General features: G+C 42.3%; 1 protein-coding gene across 6 annotated transcripts in view; it reads right to left on the bottom strand.

Moving 5' to 3' along the window:
* HBP1 (HMG-box transcription factor 1) overlaps positions 1-19,363 on the bottom strand; it is a 735,347-nt gene that overhangs the window by 706,175 nt on the left and 9,809 nt on the right. For 2 of the 6 annotated variants that reach the window (XM_069629135.1, XM_069629138.1), the window contains exon 2: positions 15,058-15,164. The exons of 2 other annotated variants lie outside the window; for them this stretch is intronic. The gene's annotated coding sequence lies outside the window, so the exon portion shown is untranslated. Of the gene's footprint in view, positions 1-15,020; positions 15,165-19,363 lie in introns of those variants that run through there. 2 more of the 6 variants (XM_069629137.1, XM_069629139.1) reach the window with 1 other exon arrangement.

The raw sequence follows: 19,363 nt of genomic DNA, 5'->3' as shown, positions 1-19,363 counted from the left end.
CCATCTGGTTTGATGAAGTATCAGCTAACTCACAAAAATCACTAGCCAAACAACTGACAACAATGAAACTACACCAGCTAGTCAAAAGGAGCAACTCGCATGACGGGACATACGCTAGATGCAATCTTTGCCAACAAAAACCTCATCACCATGACGCCACCACTACAAATCCTTTGAAGCAACCATCTCGTCATCCCCTTCGTAATCACGCTACACACGACGACAGACAACCCGACAAACTGCCGACTACCTTGAAAAGGAACTGAAGGGCCATCAAAGACAGCAATTTAGCAGAACAACTAGAAATCAACAAACCTCCTACAACGACCCTGGACGAAGCTGACGTCGACAGCAAAACAGAACTACTTCATAACTGGATCGCCGGAACAATCAACAAAATCTCCAAGGAAAAACCGTTCACCCCATCACACAAAAGAGCTACACCAAAATGGTTTGCCCGGATACTCAACACCATGAAAAGAAAGAACAGAACCGAAAACTTGAACTAGACTGGAGGAAAAATAACAATTAGGCAAAGAAATTACAACTCCAACGGCAAACCCGCTGATACAAAAAGGAAATCCATAAGGCCAAAAATAAATACTATGATAACAGAATCACCAAAGCCGCCAACACCCAAAAATAACTATTTAAAATCATAAACGAAATGAGAAACCCACCTGGATGAAAAAACACACCAATACCCTCAATGACACTATGTTATGACCTTGCAGACCACTAACTAAAACTGCACCATACAACAGATCATACAAAGCAGACCAAGCAAATACAACATGCCACCCCATCCAGCCACCTAAGGAACGCCAGAACAAACTCCCCCAAATATCAGTGGAGACATTTGTCAAGCTTGTAAGCAATGCAACAAATCAGGCTCCCCCATGGATCCATACCCCCCGGACATACACAAGTCAATCCTCAAACAAGGAATGCCAATGGAATACTACAGAAACCTCTTCAACAAATCACTTAAACAGGGTAAGTACCACAATCATTTAAATCGGCATACATCAAACCTCTTCTCACGGACACAGCAGGCAATGTGGAGGACATTGCCAACTATAGAGCCATCTCCAACATCCTCTACCCAGCGAAAATACTCGAAACATAAGTTTATAGAATAACACAAGAATTCATAGAAGAGCACCAACTGCTGGACAAGGCACAAGTAGGCTTCAGACCGTTGAGAGCAATGGAAACAGCGTTGCTTTCAATCGGGGACGATCTTAAGACTAACGAAGACGTTGCCAAAAACACAGCTCTAATACTCCTGGAACTCTCAGCAGCATTTGACAGAGTCAACCATGAAATCCTCATCAGGAGATTGGAAGAAATAGGAATCACTGACCTAGCCCTACTATGGATTAAATCCTTCTTAACAACCAGGACAGAAACCGTATGGATCAAGCCTTCCAAATCCACTACAAGGGAATACACCTGTGGAGTACCACAAGGATCCCTTCTCCCCACTGCTCTTCACCATATACCTCATGCCTCTAAAGAAGTTCATTAAAAAACATAGCCTCTCTGGCTACAATTATGCTGATGATACACAGATAGTTTACAAAATACAAGACGCACAGGAAGGAAACACTGGAAGAATGCCTACCAGAGCTCAACAGCTGGATGAACACTAACTGCCTCAAACTCAACAAAGACAAAACGGAAATAATCCTATCCAAAAATGGGGAAAACAATCACTACATCCCATGGTCGACGCAACTGGCAACTGCACCAACTCCTACAACGTCAGTAAAGAACTTGGGAGTTTTAATGGACAACAAACTAACACTGGAGCCACAAGTAAACGCTATAATCAAGAAAAGTTTCTTCATGCTACACACAGTAAAAAGGATCTTACCATTCCTCTCTTTCACCTACAACACACTCACATCATGTCTAGAATAGACTACGCCAACAGCCCATACCTACGAATGCCAGAACGACTATTAACGACTATTAAAAAATCATCCAAAACGCTGCAGCCAGACTGCTGCTCAAACTACCGCAAAGAGAACACATTACCCTAGCGCTGAAACTGCTAGACTGGCGACCAATGAAACTGCAAATAATGTTAAAAACGATGTGCATAACACACAGGGAAATTCACAGCCAAGGAGCAGAGTTCCTAAAGGAGAAAATAACCGTCTACCATCCGACAAGACCAATCACATCAAGCAACAACATTAGAACCAAAACCATACAAGAAAAGAAAATTCGGAGGATCATCGTTCTCTCATCTGGCAGCAAAATCCTGGAATCATCTAGCAAAAAACATTTGCAACCAAAAGGATCGCCTGGAATTCAGAAAATGATTCAAAACCTGGCTCTTTGCTCCAGAAACAAGTGGACATCTAGGAAACATAGACCCATCGGGAAACAAGATTCCGAGGGAGAAAATCATAACCCCAAAACTTCTCATCCGAAGCATAAGACGGAGGGGACGCCCTGACAACCCATGCCCCACAACGCTAACGCACAGATGAAGCCTAGGTAGGCAAGATCACCACACGGGACGGGTAGGGAGGAACTGGAGTCATCTAACCTAATCACCGACCCAGGATGAGGGAGCGCAGAAAAGCAAAGACAAAGAGGTAAGAGAGGGAGAGACATGGAAAAAAATAATAAAATAAAAATATAACAGAAATAAAAGACCTGCTACCCAACTCTCAACTTTCTTCATAGAAGTCTCATACAGAAAACCAGACAACCACTTCTCTGCACAGCAATCCACACGTACGTCACCACATTGCAATAACAGACTAACAGCACATGGGAGTTCGCACAGACCCATTAACCGCACTTAAGATCAGCGAACCGTGCAAACCAAACTGAAGCTGCCAACACAACATCAACTCTCACTTTCCTATACACAACTACACCCTACTAACCCTCCACCAAGCTACCTTTTTCCACACTGTTCTTTTAGATCTGCCAGAGCACCTGGGGACCACTTTGGTGGCGACGGTGCGTGGTACAAATACCTTTAATATTAACATATAAATCACTCCCATTTTAGGACATCCGGTTATAACCTGCTTTTGAGTTTTAGAAAAATGCCTCAGCCAGTGCTCCAGATAAGAGTTTGAGGTGGGGAGTATTTTACTCTCTAGAGTAAATGTGATTTTAAGAGAGTAAAAATTACTTTTCTCCTTTGCAAGAGAGTAAAATGTGTGCGACATCCAGCCGACGTGTGCAAAAACTGTATGGAAATCATGCAGCAGCTTTCTGCATTTTGACAGAATATACCTTTCATTATTTCTGTAAAGTCTGGCCATTTGATCTCTACTGTATGTATTTAAATGTTGAAATGACAAAAACCTAGCCAATTACATAGTAAAGCAAACATGAATTGTATTGTGTGTTTTGAGGTTCAATAGCAGAATTGTCTTTTGATGTTTCATGAAAGTCCTCATTTCCTGGAGCTATTACTACCTAATGGTATGCCAATGTTATGATACAACAGTGCTTAGAGGCAAGGACTCCATGCTAAATTCTATATCTAATCTAATGGTCAAATGGTTATTTATATAGCGCGTTTGGCAAAGCGCTGTACATGGAACATATTTATCACAATTATCACTAAACCAAAGTCAGTACTCCTTTATCGACCTCGAAAGGATGAAAGGCTGAATTGGCCTTGCCGGTATTCGAACCAGCAAACTACAGATCACGCACAGATTGCAGCAACGAGTGCTCAACCGGCTGAGTTATCTTATTGGCTAACATCCTTCAGAGGTCGGTTAACTGAGTATCGACTGAGGTATAATAATCACAGTACCTAGATGTTGGACGAACCATTCATGAAGCGCTACATAAAGTTGACTATCTGGATTATCACAGGGACAGGTTTTGCAGAGTGTCTATTTCAATTAACAATGAAACTTTAATTTGTTTGTTTTTGAACAGAGCTTGCACTTCCTGGAGAGTCAGGTGGATGTTTTAATTGTAGTCTTGAAGATTTGAGAGGCTAGAACACTGTGATTGTCATTACACCAATCACTCATCCTTGAGCAAAGACTCTGCTGCTACTGACCATTTATAGTAATGCACCCCATTGACTGCAAGGTTGAATGGATGTAAACTGGACTATGCATGGTCATCTTTATACACACTGTTTTCATAATTAGAGTGTAAATTGATTGTAAAAGTCAAAATGATGTGCCTCTGTATGATTATGCACACAGCACCGGAACTCTGAAAAATACTATTGTGCAATACTGGTTTGCTTTCACTGGGAAAAAAAGCATCATTTGTTCCAAAATATTAATTCTCAATTGGAACTTAGTTTTCCATCTTATTAATTATGCAATCCTAAAATTCTAGGAAAGTAAATATGCACAGTGCTTCTGTTTGCTCCAACCATTCATTTTATCACAGTCTGCAGTTTCTTTTTTTGAAAGACTTGAGAAATACATTCTGTTTCAGAGGTGGCTTGCAATTACATCCATGTAGATAAAAATCAAAAGCAGCCTTCTGGTTTCTGTCAAGTAACCTGATCTTTGCACTGCCCTCTGCTCTAAACCTGTGTGTAAATGTACACAGTAAAATAATAAAGTTGTCGTATTTACAAGATTTTCATGCGTAAAAAGGCCTAGTACGGACCTTATCTGGAGGCCTGGCCTCAGCTTACATATCCGACAATGCCTCCTATCAGCTAGAACACCACGGCCTCATTACAAGTTTGGAGGTATTTGAGGTAAATCCTCTGAGATAGCACCAAATAGATTTACAGTTACCACCACTTGATCCTGTGGCTTTACCACGGGATTACAAGTGGGGTAGGCGTTGTAAATCTCAATTTTCTGAAGTCCATAAGACTCCATTGGCGATTTGTGGTGGAATTACCACCAGTGGAATTACAAGTGGTTATTCAAGTGGACGATTCACCTCTTGTTGCTCGTCACATCTAACCTAGAAAAAAAGTCTATAGTTAGGCAGACATAAGCGGTCTCCTTTTTAAATATTGGTAATATTTTTTTTCACAAGAGCCTGTTCAAAAAGACAAAAAGAAGTTTGATAAGGGAGGCCCAAGTTTCTGGATCCGCTTTTAGTACGACATTTGTCAGACCATTGGGCCCCGGAGCTCTAGATGACCGTTTTTTTAATAAGCGAGAATATTGTCACCTTATCAATCATAATAGAAGCCCCAGCCCACTGGGATCTGCAACACACCTTCCCCTCATTCACAAAGGAACCACCTCCAAATTGAGCTAAAATAAATTCCTTCCAGATAGGCTCGCTAATAGGGTGAATTCATTTTTCCCCCTGGTGTTTCTAAACATTCCCAACAGTCTCCATATAGACCTGGAATCGCTCTCAGGCAGGGTACAAATCATATTTTTCTTGGATACCCTCCACCAATGTACCCAATTACGGTATCTTTTCTTGACCAGTTTTACTTTCAGCCTTTTCACACCTGCTACACGATCAGTACACAATCTGTCTTACAACTCTATGCATTCTTCTTTTTTCATTTCTTATTTTACAGTCAATGGTTTACCAGCACTTTCGTCCTCAAATGTTTTATATATATATATATATATATATATATATATATATATATACACACTGCTTTCTGGGGATTAAACCTAAGTGTAAATAGTTCTGTCCACCATCTCATTACAGCTCAAACCATATAAAATATAAAAATTAAGCTTGCCCAATCGAGAAACATGTGACTTAATCATGGCAATGTTTGTATCCATCCATACAATTCTATTCCCCAGAGCATTTTCAGTCACAGCTCCAATAAGGGGCAGGCTTTCAGTCAAATTAGCCCCAGTTACAAAGAATGCGCAACATGGCATGATCACTATATTGATTATGACTGATCTTCATACTCTCCACTATCAGTGCCAACCCGTAATCACAATAAATATAATCTACAGTTGATTTCCACTTCTCCAGGTATATTAGCCCAGCAGATGGCCTTTAGTTCTCCCCTTTAACATTATCCATTTTCAGTCCTCTTAAAAAAATTAAAATGACTACCTGCTATCCTGGGAGTTCGTTTTTTTTTGCCTCAACACAGTTCTCACTTCTAATTTCTCCATACAATATCAAGAGGACAGCCAGTGGATTGTGCATTAAAATCTCCCATAACCCATAGCATGTCATTATCCTCAACATGCCAGTTGGTGATAGATTCAACAATCGTGTCCATAATTTCTTTGGTATATAGACCACCTGGGGGGGCATGGGGTGGAATCGCAAATATGAATCAGCAAACAACAACGTTTACCTTTCATATTTAGCCAAACCTCCACCATCATAACATTATGACATTCGTTACCACTGGTGATTATGGAAGAGGGAATATCATGTTTCACCTCAATCAACGAGCCCCCACTGGTCTCCCTATCAAACCCTGCCTGGCAAATATTTGGTAAATCTCAGACGTCCAAGTATATATTGGCAGAAGATCAAGTCTCTTGCAGAAATATAATGTCATCACTACAGAGAAGACCCAGAGAACCATCGGGAGCCAATCAACGTGAGCAGCCTCTCGAATTCCATGTCACTATAGTATAAATTAAAGGTCCCGTCATCTTAGATGGAAGGAAACTTGTGAGCCAGTTCAAAACCTGTTCAACCATCTCCGGATTTGGGCTTGGCGGTTGTTTTTTCCAATATTTAATTTTTAACAGACAAAAGAGATAATTTATGGTTAGCCATTACAGGTCTTACATAATGGAAAAGAGGCGAGTCCAGATCATAAGCCAACTGCAAAAAGCTCTGTAACTGATCTCTAACTGTCCTTACTGTTTCCATCCTATAACAATGGACATGTGAGATGGTCTCGTTGTCATAGTCCAAGGAGGTTCCACAAAGCTGAAATCACCAGAGTTAAAAATGCTTAAAGGAGGAATTAATTTAAAAAGATTTAAAAGATCAGAACGGTTGAGGGGTTTAGCTTTACTTTATGGGAAAAGGCTTCTTATTGTAAAAGAATTACAGTATAGCATCCCAGAGGATTCTTTGTCGTTACAGCGAGGTTCAACCATTAAGGACCTCATCACTTGTTAGATTCATCGGTACAAAAAGTTCCAACACTGCCAACTCTTTAGATTCAGGCTCTTTAACCAGCCAGCTAGTTTGCCTTTGCTTTACTTTCTTTTTACCCTTCTTTGTGTGACTATTTTCCACAACAGGCAAGGAAAGATTGATATTTCAGCATCACTCAATACTTAAATGGTTTTATTTTCTTGATTCAAGGTTTCCGTCTCTGACATTGCTTCTGAGAAAGGTGGATGTCAGCAATATCTTGGAAGGCCACGGGGTTCAAATCTTCTATAGGAGGGACTTTATCCACAACCCCCATCAGGGGATCAACCTCAGCCATATTCTGTAAAGGCCGATTTCCATTCAGGCTGAGATTTATCAAGTTATCAAGTTTACCAACTCATGTGTCCTACCGCAAAATGGAGGGTGGAGAGACTGAATTTCCTCCACACCAGATGCTCAGGAGCAGATTGCGCAAATATCTCCTGTGCCACAACCAGGTTCAGAATTGTGGATAAGCGAGGTGTGTGTATCTGACACAATTTTGAATTATCTTCTTCTGGTGTTTTACCAACAACATGGTTGCGATGGAACAGCCTCAGTCACTGCTCCAACTTCATTTTGAAGGGAATAACACCGATTCAACAGAGAATTGTTGTCAAAGTAGATCCAGTGTTCACCTCCTCAAGTAATGAGGGATCAAGCGAAGTAATGCCACCAGTGGGCACTTTGGCTCACTCATGTTAACCTCAGACCGCTTTGTCAAAAGCTGTAACGCGTTCCTTCTCCTGTGCGATGATTATTGTTGCTGAGAGCAGCTTGCAGAACCCGTTCGAATATACATAGGTAGCTAAGCAGTTTTCACACAGGAAAAATAAAAATTCTTTCACAGTTCTAGCTCGAAGAAAGGCAGCAGTTTAGTGAGAAAGTGATTTCACAACCAGCGATGTGCTACAAATCACTGACCAGTTCCCGAGAGCACGTGGCCAGAAAAGCACACGTAGTCTCAAAATCAAGCGATCACGTCAATCGATACAGGAAACAAACAGACGAGATATGTCAAGGCATAAAATAAGCAGTGTCGTATGGCAATTTGCTAAGCAATTTTTTGTATGTTTGCTAATTAAATTGACACCTATGTAACACAACTAGCTATTTAAATTACCCTATTCAATGAAAGCACAGCTCACTCTGAGATTTCCAAAAACCCCTCTCAAACGAGGGTTGTAATCCCATATAGCACTGTTGCCATATCCTATCCCTTAGGACAATCTGTTTTACTGACATGGATCGACACAGGGGTCAGGCAAAGTCAGGCAATTAACTTAAATTGCACACACCCGACGTCCCTTCTTTCTCCGTACAGGGATAAAAGCTGAAGCAAGCAAGGAAAGTATGAGCACGGCAGACAGCAGGACGAGACGGATAACCAGGTGTGGCAATTTCAAGAGAAGGAGTAAAGCGGCAGGAAGCAAGCAGGCGGCGAGGAGAGAAGTGAGCTTGCCCCTTTTGTCCCAGGCCTGCAGAACCTTCGTGGAAGAGAGCCTAAGACTGCGAACAATAGCCCAAGTGTCTTCCAGCAGATGTCAACGGTACAGAGAGCGTGTCGACACTGATCGACACCGATGAGTGGGAGCGAGGGAAACTCCTGCTACCGTGGTACCCGCCTTGACTCCAGCTACGAAGAAAGCCAAGCGGTTCATCACAGCCGGGGAGTCGAGGGAAGAACCGATAAGAGCCGGGCTGTGGTGAAAGTCACAAAGTGGCAAGTTAAACTAAGTTCAAGGAACAGTAAAAGTGTTGAGGGGAGACAAGCCAAACAGGGAACCAACACCACATGGATGTTACTCCAAGAGACTCTTATCGATCACCGTTTGAGTAAAACTACAGTGTCAAACCAGAAGGCCGTAGGAGAGCCGCCGGAAGAGGTCAAAGTGGTTATATAGGAGATCTAGCAAAATCCCTGTACAATCGAAAGACTGATCTACAAACAAGAGAAAGTAAGGGAAATGAATCCTGTAAACAGTGAAAGCAACTATGAACGTGATGTTGGCAAGAGTGAACCCAAAAGAGGGGTACTAAAGAAGAGGGGGCAAAATCTAAAGTGCAGAGGTTCAGTATGTTGACAAAGGCAAGGGATGTCCACTATGAACTGTTTGAAAAGACATTGAGAAGCCAAGGGGAGTGAATCCCGCTAAAGAGAAGGCAGGAGAAGTACACCGTCCCGCTGGTCGCCAGGAATCCAAGCCTACCCGAGGGAGAAACCAAGAGACACTGTAAGACAGGAGAAGTACATTGTCCTGCTTGTCATTTAGGGTCCGAGCCTGGCCGAGGGAGATCCAGGGGTGGAAAGCTAACACCATGAAAATACATGAAGCAGAATTTTTATGTTTGGTTGGTGTTTTTTCTCAGTAAACCTATCAGGCCCCCAGGATCAGGAGCCCGCTGCCCCAACGTACTTGATATCGATAGGAAATAGTTAAGGGGTCAGCGCCCAGAAGAGCGGGGCTGAGGGGTGAATCACCCGACGTGAACTGCAGAAAAAAACCCTTGTGTGTGTGTTTCGTTAGCGAATACATCAGGCCCTCAAAGGCAAGAGACTTTGAAGAGGAACAGGACTTGGCCATCGACGGTCCTGATTGCTGTCATTGGAACTGTTAACTCATGCTGGGAAAGCTGGAGTGTGTGCTGAGCTCCAAGCTCCCATCTTACCCCATGCACAAAACATTGGGAAGGGAGTCCCAGGCTACCGCATCCTGACATATTATTTGCGAACACTTCTTTCTTTTCCTGAAAACTATCCCACACCCTTTTTGTATTAGTTGTGAGGTTTGGCAATAGGTTTTTTTTTTTAGTATAAGCCCTTATTATTTGACAACGCCACTAGGACTACTTTATTTTTCATTTGATGGTTGACACTTGCCCCCATCTTAGATTTAGGTTTAGATTAGGCGTTTTTTTCAACCTACATACAATTTAAATAAACACCTTTGAACTGTGATCACTTGTGTCTGTCTTTACTGTTGTCACCATGAGTTCCTCACAGTCGTTACGTAGTTTCTACTGTAAAACACTGCATGGTCTTTGTTTAGGTTAGTGTATGTAAATGTCCTAGTGTCAACTATATTATATTTGGTTGGGGGTGGGGTGCATCCTACTGACGAGTGAACACTTTTGAAAACGTACATGATCACACAGCCAAATGTTGTTGATGACAAACCTAGTTGTGACCCGCTGGTTGCATACATCTATGCAACCGGTGCTGAACCCATGAGCCAACCCCAAACTCCTTGACATTCTATCTTATCACTCTGTTGTTTTATACCAATTACTCTAAAAGGGCGATGTCACAAAATACAACATTCCATCTAGTTTGAACAGTTCTCTACCTGCAGTGCCATTCACTCTGCTTAGTCTCTTACTTTCTTTCCTCCTACAAAATGAATACACAAAGCTAGCTAGATGTGTTTGCAAAGTAGTGACCAACAGTTCCATCCAGTCTATACATCTACTGCAATACCATATTTTATTTAATTTTATTTATACCGCGCACCACTGACCCAGAGGCTTAAGGGCGCCGACATACAAACAAGTACAGAATAAAATCAGGAGAGCAGGAAATTAACATAAAATCCAAAAACAAAAACATGTTAAGCAACATCACCGGTCATCAACCAAACAGCAAATATTATAAGAAAAACATAAACAAATAAAAAGTCAATTCAGGACAATCCTTAGCTTAGTGGACGAAGGCGAATCCTGTAGTTTTGTGATTTTCTTCAGAAACATGGGTAAGCTGCTGAAACCACAACTTATAATAATACAATCAGTGTTATCGGTGGAACACCAGTTATCAATCTGAGTTCTATGGAGAACTTTCAGGTCCCGAGTTCTAATGCAGTTATATCCTACCTTCTGATTAAGCCAAGTTAAAATTGTGTTCTTTACTTCCTCCCTTGATTCAGGGTAACTGGGCTTGGCGACATTAGTAATAATAATATTTCTCGAATCCAGAACAAAGCTCCGTAGGTTGGGGTCCATAATCTCAGCCATTGATCCTTTTTTTAAACAAATGTCTTTAGAGAGGGTGATAGTCGATGAAATAACCGGTTTAAAGAGGGGCCGCAAGCCCTCCAGTGGAGTTCACCCTCTGGGCAGGCGGCAGGACGAGCAATTTTCATCTGCAAGAACAGATCTTTTTGTGACAGATCTATGGGGTCTGTTTGGCAGCCCTGATGTGGCCCGTTCTGAGGGATGAGAGTCTGGGAGGCCTGTTCAATCCCTTTAGGAGCCTTTAGACTAGGCTTCTGCAGAGCTGACTGATGTAGCATGGATTTATTTGGGCCCACAGATACCAACCATGACTGGAGATCTTCGGCGTGTGAACATGCTGCAAGGTCCCGCAGCAAGTGTTCTTTCATAGTCAGCCAGCTAACAGGTGCATTAGGGTCCCCCAAGCACTTATCGGGTCTTTCTATAGGTTCTTCTTCTAGATGTTCCTCACCCCAGAGCTTGCTTTGCTCAACAATTATGATTGCATTATATATTACCACCTGCGATACAGAGTTGGCCTATCCGGAGATCGGGAAAACAAGCAGAATTTGCAAGTAGCCACCCGTATTTCATGCCGGGTCTCTGCCTAGCCTTCACTCGGTCCTTGGAGGTAATGCCCCAGGTGAAATCTCCACTGGTATGCCACACCTAGATTACCCCCTCCCACCACCCACTCACTCACATGGGCACCTCCAGGTCCTGGAAATATTGTTTTCCAATCGCAGACATGTGTGTTATATGTTTGCAAGGGAAGCATGAATTGTGCAAAGCCTAGTTCCCTTAAAAACAAAAAAAGAATAGAGTATTTGCAGCACAGAGGTTGGGGTCCGAATGCTAATAGAGATAAATACTGCTTTCATGGGTGCTTGGGCTAAAATGCTGTGCTTGCGCAGGAGAACCTTTAGGGGCACTGCCCTCCCTCGAAAGTGGTATTTAACACTACATTGAAAACAGTTCATTTCAGTGACCGCAACGGTCATCTTGTCCACCTGAAGCTGACAATTATCCTGCCTGCTGCAACAGCATAATGCGTACTTCTGTCAGGCTTTAACATTGGGCACTTTTTGATTAATGAATCTTCAGAACGTCTCATTAGACAGCAAACGATGGGTCAAGCATACAATATATGGGACACTACCCTGTGCAACACCAACTGCATCCATGTGCACAAACCCTTGCACTGAACACCGGTTCAGAGCTTTTTCGGTGAGTGGACAGAGGGAAATGTCTCTGAAAGTGGCTGGAAATAAAGACAATTCTCAGACATTTCGCTCTGGCCACCCACAGAAACACACCGCCAACAACACATGGCCTACCTTCCCGCGTCCCCACACGTCTCCCGATGAAAACGGTACCTCACATGTGTGGGTGCACCTACCGGGGCGCAAAAGGAAAAAGGTAACCCACTGGTAACCCTAAGCCTTTCGGCACAGCACATTTTGTTCATGTGGGCAACCTACAGATTTGGGCCCAGGGTGTCGAATCCAGCAGGGAAAACAGGGAAACCCATGCATCTCCAAAAAGAGCACACCCGTGGGAATACACAGAGGTCTGCCTTGCGCAAATTGCCCCAGTTTTTATCAGCCACAATCCCCGACAAAGTGTGATATTTGGTGGGGAAAAAACACAATGTTCACTTTGTCCGGAGGTCTGGGTAATAAATTCTGGGCTGCTTCGCGCAAGTCAGACCTCTGTGCATTCCCACAGGTGTCCTCTTTTGGGAAATGCATGGGGTTCCCTGTTTTCCCTGCTGGCTTCGACACCCTAGGCCCAAATCTGTAGGTTGCCCACATGAACAAAATGAACATTTTTTTTTAAAGTCGCCAACCTGATGACTTTTTTCATGGCGACATTATTACCCGATACCAACTCATCAGTGCTGCTATACCTGCAATTGCTCAGAACACAACTCTCCAGGGCTGCTATGCTTGCAATGGCTCACAACACACACCTCATCAGGGCCCGATGTCTCAGAATATTCAGCTCTCCAGGGCTGCTATACTTGGGATCTATGTGATCACTGCGACCACCATAATTGCGAAGGCCGAAAATGCTGACTTTTAAAAACTTTCAACCCCCTTTATACCACATACATATGCGGGGGGAAACCCCCTCCGCCCCCCCCCAATCCCACAAGTTACTATAATATCACATACTCCCCACATATATATGTGGTGTAAGGGGGGTGGTGTTAAAAAAAAGTCAGACATTTCGGCCATCGCAATTATGAGGGCGACATTTTGGGTCATTACCCTATACTTGTAATGGCTCAGAACAGACACATCCCATGTGGGCTGTTATACTTGTAATGGCATGCAGTGTTGGTAACGCATCTGCATTCAAGCAAGTGCTGTATCTGGTCAGACAAACCTCTACCTCTATAATTCCCAGCCTAATGGCTAAATGAAGGTTTGCACACATCTAAAAGGAGCACCCAATGGTAAAACTGCACTAGATTTCTAAATAGAAAAGACATTTTCATCTTTTTGGATATGTATTGGTGCTATGTTAAAAGACAAACAAATACAGGAGAGGAAGAGCAACTCTGTTCCTAAGAAATACAGAACAAAGGTGTGGGGCGGGGGGGTTTGCGAAGGGACAGAACATACTAGACAATCCAAAACAGGAATTTTAGCAACAGGAAGAGAGAGCAATGAGCTACATGATAGGGCAAAAGCGAAAGTGAGAAAGGATACACTGTTAATAATAGGACAAACACACAATAGGAGTGAGGGATAGAAGCAGAGCAAAAGAGACATGTAGAGACAGTAAAATAAAACACAGATCAACAGCTGGTGGGTGGGAGATAGACATAGTAAAGCAAGACTAGAGAAGGGCAGGACAATAGCATAAGAGACAGTGCAAGAAAGATAATCAAAAAAAGTAGCAAGCACAACCAAAAGAAAGAACAGATATAGCCAGAGTAATGACATGAGAGAGGAAGAGGAGCTATATTAACCGATACAGCGAGATATAGGCGGAAAACAGCAACAATAGAATGCAGAGATGAAAGAGGCAGAGTCAGAGAGAAACAGACCGCAAAACATGGCATCGCAACACTTAAGGGTGAGAGGCAGAGCGTCAGAAAGTGAGAGACAGGGGAATCAGAGTAGCAAAGGGAAGGAGAGATGGAGCACAAACATGGAGCGGCTGTCAAGCAGGTAGTGCCAGGCAGCAACAGTAGGCCCAAGAGGCAGGGAAGTGATGCTGGTAGAGTGAGGGACTTAATTTATGAATCAGCCGATGTAACTAGTTGGCATCAGTAGTAGCCATTAACAGAGTTTGTGTCCAAGTATCATGAGGATGAAGCTGGGTAGTATGCATCAACAAAGTTCATGTGTGGGGAAAATGTTTTCCACATCAGGTGCAATACATTATTTAGAACACCTTTGAAATACAGCTGTTTTGTCACTAATGTTTTCAAACAGTTTTAATTGTACGCAAAAATTGGATAGTTGTCAGACACTTGTTACTCTCTTGCGAAGATGGAAACACATTTTTACTCTCTTGAAATTGGATTTCCCCTCCAATTCTAAATATTGGGAGTAAAATTCTCTCACTCCAAAATCCTATCTGGAGCACTGGTAGGATCACAAACATAGACATAGGCAATGATTTTACGATATAGGGATAACATATTTCACTGAATTTGAGAGCTTAATGAACTTGTGCCCAAAATCGTACCCAATGACAGCTATTGGAACCAATTTGGGAAGCAATAATGACTTCCTCCATAACAGGCCTTAAGCTTGCCAAATAGGGCCATTCTACCAAATGCCAAAGCTCCAATCCAAAAAGGTAATACTAGGTACAATGTTTCCCTTACAGTATTTAACCAAAGGTAAAAATGAGAAGCGATAGTACCTAAACTGGAGTCTACGCAGTTGAGAAGCAAATACGTTTTTTTTTAAACAAAGGGAATAATGAATAACCACACGGCTTACCAAAAATATGTGAACCCAGATATTTTAAATGATTCACCTTTTCAACAGTTCTTCCTTCCAGCGACCATTTGAAGCTCACATGCCTTCGAGTGTTGCGAAAATGGATTATTTTCCTTTTCTCTACATTGATCACCAATTCATTTTCTAAGAGATAAGCAAGTAAGGTAATTAGGGCTCGCTGTAGACTCACCGCAGTTTGATCGTAAAACAGAATATCATCAGAGTAGGCAATGCACTAGATATGCTGGACAGCTAACTTCAGGGGAAATGTTCCGATTATCAAAAATCTCAAGTCAGAGATTTATAAAACTGAATAGGGAGGGAGCAAGTATGCCACCCTGTCTCACACCCCGTAGTGTTGGAATCGAGTCAGTTAACCTCCCTAATTTATCTAACCTTACCTTTATAGATGAGTTGGTGTGTAGCTTTATTATTATATCCAACAAATTTAAGGGAAGGCCCCAGACAGCCAATGTATTCCACAGTCTTTCCCCATTTACGAAATCGAAAGCGAGGTCAGGTCTATAGTTGCCACAAATATGACGTTTGCCTTTTTCTGCCATGCTTTATTTTGGAGCCATAGCAGAATATAGCCATGGAGCCAAGTCCCTATAGCTTTTTTTTTTAATCCTGTTTGAAATGTCTCAATTCTGCCAGTGTTAAACACCTAAGCTTCCAATTCACGCAAGAGTAATGAGGTAAAATACTTACTACAAAAATCCAACAACGCAATCGGACGGTAGTTCGAAGGCAGGAGTCGATTGCCTTTTTTGATTAAGGTATTATAAAGGCTTCTGGCCAAGAAGGTGGAATCTGTTTTGATTGTATTATATTAGAGAATAAAGTGCCAAGAATCTTAGACCACACTCAGAGGTCAGCCTTCATAACCAAATTGGCTATTGCATCAGCTCCAGCCGCCCTAGAATCTTTTGATTTAGTAATGAACATCTCAAACAATTCTACATCTACCAGAAAAGACCACTTCTTTGACATTGGTACATGTGCAGTAGCCACATTATCTCAAGAGGGGGCCGTACAATTGGGAAAAGTGACTGCATCAAGAATCTTCAGAAATGGGATCAACCTGCATTGTCTGTTGCATTACAGTTTCAAGATTTGTACGTTTCCAGAATTCTGCAGGATTTTTGCATGGCAACTAATAGAGCATACATTGGCTAGCTTTATTATAAAGATAAGATCCATGATGTTTTAGCCAGTTCCTATAATGCTGCATAATGCAGAGTTTAGATACCAAGAATCACCAACACCAGCTCACCCACACCAGCAGAGGCGCTCAGTCTCCTCAGAGAGGCCTGTAGAATTATTCTGTTATGCTCTATATAGCAGCATCATATAGGTGCCGTCTCTTTTGTGTCACAGATAAAACTGAGCCACCCCTATTTGATGATATCAATGGTTGAGCATTACTTTTAATAAGGCAATGGAATTGGGCAGTGTGAAAAACCAGAGTGTGTTTCACAACCTAGTCCCCGGGGATCCCATACTCAGGTGGCCAGGGAAAGGCCATCACTTTTGGATCCCGACCCTGGGGGTGGAAAAGCGAGGGAAGATCACCTGGGTAGGGGGTCCTCAGGGAGTGGGGGAGAAACACAATGGTGAGACATGGTATCCCCCCTTTTTCCACAACTCATCTAACTCCTATACCGGCATAGTTTGCAGGAAGCTACAACTCCCATAATTCCACCCCATTTTGTCTTGACAAAAATACTGCACAAAAGAAGATGAGGAATAAGGCTGGAGAGATTATCTCCCCTGACTTGCATTGGCCCTGTCCCTGTAATATGGCCAGGCAGAGTCAGGCACGTAGCTTTAACAATTGACACCTGCCACTTATTAGCACTCCCTATGAAAATAAAGGTGGCGCGCACGAGTACATTTTGAGCGAGGCTGGGCGCGAGAAGGAACAGCTCTTCCAAGGCTGATGCGGACCGGACGGTGGAAGCTGGAAGACCAGCGGGCTGATCTACAGTTGACAGGACCAAGTGGAGGCCAGGCAAGATTTCCATGCTTTCAGGAAGCCGCGAGTGTTCGAAAACGTAAAGCCTAGCGAGCGAAGGAAAGAAACCTTCAGATTGCTGGGAAGCGGCACGCGCCCATCCCAGGTGAAGACAGAGTTGAGGAGGAGCAGAGGAGGTGTTGGTAAACGGCCTTGAGCAGCAAGAAAAGATTAAAGACATTCTATTAACACGGCCGGTGTATTATCAAGGGGAACAAAAGTCTGGTTGATGTTAAAGAGAAAGGGACTAATTTTGCAAGTTGAAGGTTGCGCGTGTACCGATAAAACACGAATGAAGAGAACCATTGTTAAAATTGAAGATACAAAGTAGCAGAGTGGTCCTGCGAGGTGAAATCGCACATTCGAAAGTCTCTGTGAAATGAGAAGAATTGTGAAAGATATTACAGTAGAGATCAAAGGAAAGAAAGGTAAACAAGTGCAAAACGAAAAATGTGAATTGTGAATATGCCAAGAAAGCAAAGTTTGAAATATGTGAACATGCCAAGAAGGCAAATATTTAAATGTGTACTGCGAATATCCCAAGAAGGCAAAAGCAAAATATTAGAACTACAAAGGCAAGTGAACGAGAATAATAACAACAAGTACCAAGAGGTATTGGTGCTGCAAGAGAAGATTGTAAATTGAAAGATTGTTTAAAGAGAGGTCGAAGTCGTCATGCAGAGGTCTGTGGAGATTCCTTGCAGTTTCGAAAGTGGAAAATATCGAAGATAAAACTGGGGAATGGAAATCCCACAACTTTAAGAAATTGTGTAACAAAGTGAAACAAGACAGGCTCGAGCCCGGCAGAGGCAAGCCTGTGCAGAACTGTGAGATGTTGAGAAAAATATGAACTGAGTATTGATGGTAAAGCGGGCAAAGACTAAACAAAGAAATGTAAAGCCTAAAAGCGAACTGTTGAATTGTGCCAGTAAGCCAAAGTGTGCAAGACTGAGAGAACTGTGCCATCCACCTATCTTTTGTCTTTCTTAAAAGACTCTCTAGACCCCGTGGAGTTGAACCTGGGGACGGGAGCTAGCACTGAAGCCATGCTGACATTTCTTTTTGAGACACCGTTTTCCTTTTATATTTCCTTACCACCTTTTGTTATTTTAAGAAGGAGGGCAAGATTAGGATTTCATAGTATAGGCCTTTTTATCTTGACCAGACCGACTTGGGTGTATTGGTTATTGTTTAATGGTCAAGATTACTCCCACTTTAGAGTTAGGGGCACTTAGGAATTCTACCATCCCAAAACATTGAATAAAGGTTTTAAAAACGTGTATCCATTGTGTCTGTGGGATGTAAGAAGTCATTAGCTGCTGTCTAATTTTCCACATTCAGGGAAGAACTCCGATTTTGAGATCGGGGATATTTCTAAAATTCCAAAACAACCGGTTACCCCGAGCAGAAACCTGAAAGGTATTGGATGCCATAATGGGACATAGTATAGCCAAATGAACATGTTTAATTTGGCTCTGAAAGAAATTATAATCACTCAGAACAGTATGGCTATTACATATGTGAATAGGACGATTGTGGCACGTAAGAGCGGAAGGTATGTTTCCTGGCATATTTCCATTTATTTTTATCAGTCCTCAGGTTTGGAAGAAATTGACCCACTTGCAACCGTTTCACATTAGAGCCTTCGAGTTCCTAGTTAGTGGCTTAGATATCCCCAATCACATTTTCGTCTCTAGTTCTAAACAGTAACTATTGAGATCTCCTCCAACAAAGATATTGTCTGGATTCCTGCATTCAAACCATAATGAGAGTATATCAGAAAGATCGTCCAAAATGTCATCCAGTTCCTGTCAAGCAGGGTTCCAATATAAGTTTATTATTAAACAAATTTGGAAGGGACCTAAACTAACAGACTTTGCACTTATTGCCAAAATTACAGGATTACTGGATGGCAATCTTTCAAAACTATTAAAGCGTTTTTACACGAGATCAGGCTGCCACTGGCCAGTCTACCATTCAAACCTATTTTAGCAGATTGGAGAAAGGAAGAGAAGCCATCCAACACAGGACAGATAGTAATCCACACCTCTTGTAGCAATAATGATATAAGAAGTAAGCTCCTAACATATTAATGGGAAAAATAGCTCATTGTGCCTTCGTGAATTCCAAGATGTTAACAATAAATCACGTGTTTGAAGGGGCGGCGAGACATGGGCCTCTGTCGCTCCGCCGATACCCTGCAGTATAAATCATGCTTTAAGTATACATCCTGCAGCTATTTAAACAACGTTCAAAAGTGGAAGGTATCTGCTGCATCCCTCTTTATTTTTTTAGCAAAATCTACACCGGGGAACTCCGGGACAAC

The sequence above is a fragment of the Ambystoma mexicanum genome, chromosome 12 (genome assembly GCF_040938575.1).
Source record: "Ambystoma mexicanum isolate Mex_15411 chromosome 12, UKY_AmexF1_1, whole genome shotgun sequence".
Lineage (NCBI taxonomy): Eukaryota > Metazoa > Chordata > Amphibia > Caudata > Ambystomatidae > Ambystoma > Ambystoma mexicanum.
Note: the sequence above shows the minus strand (reverse complement) of the source record. Positions and strands in the feature narration are given on the sequence as shown.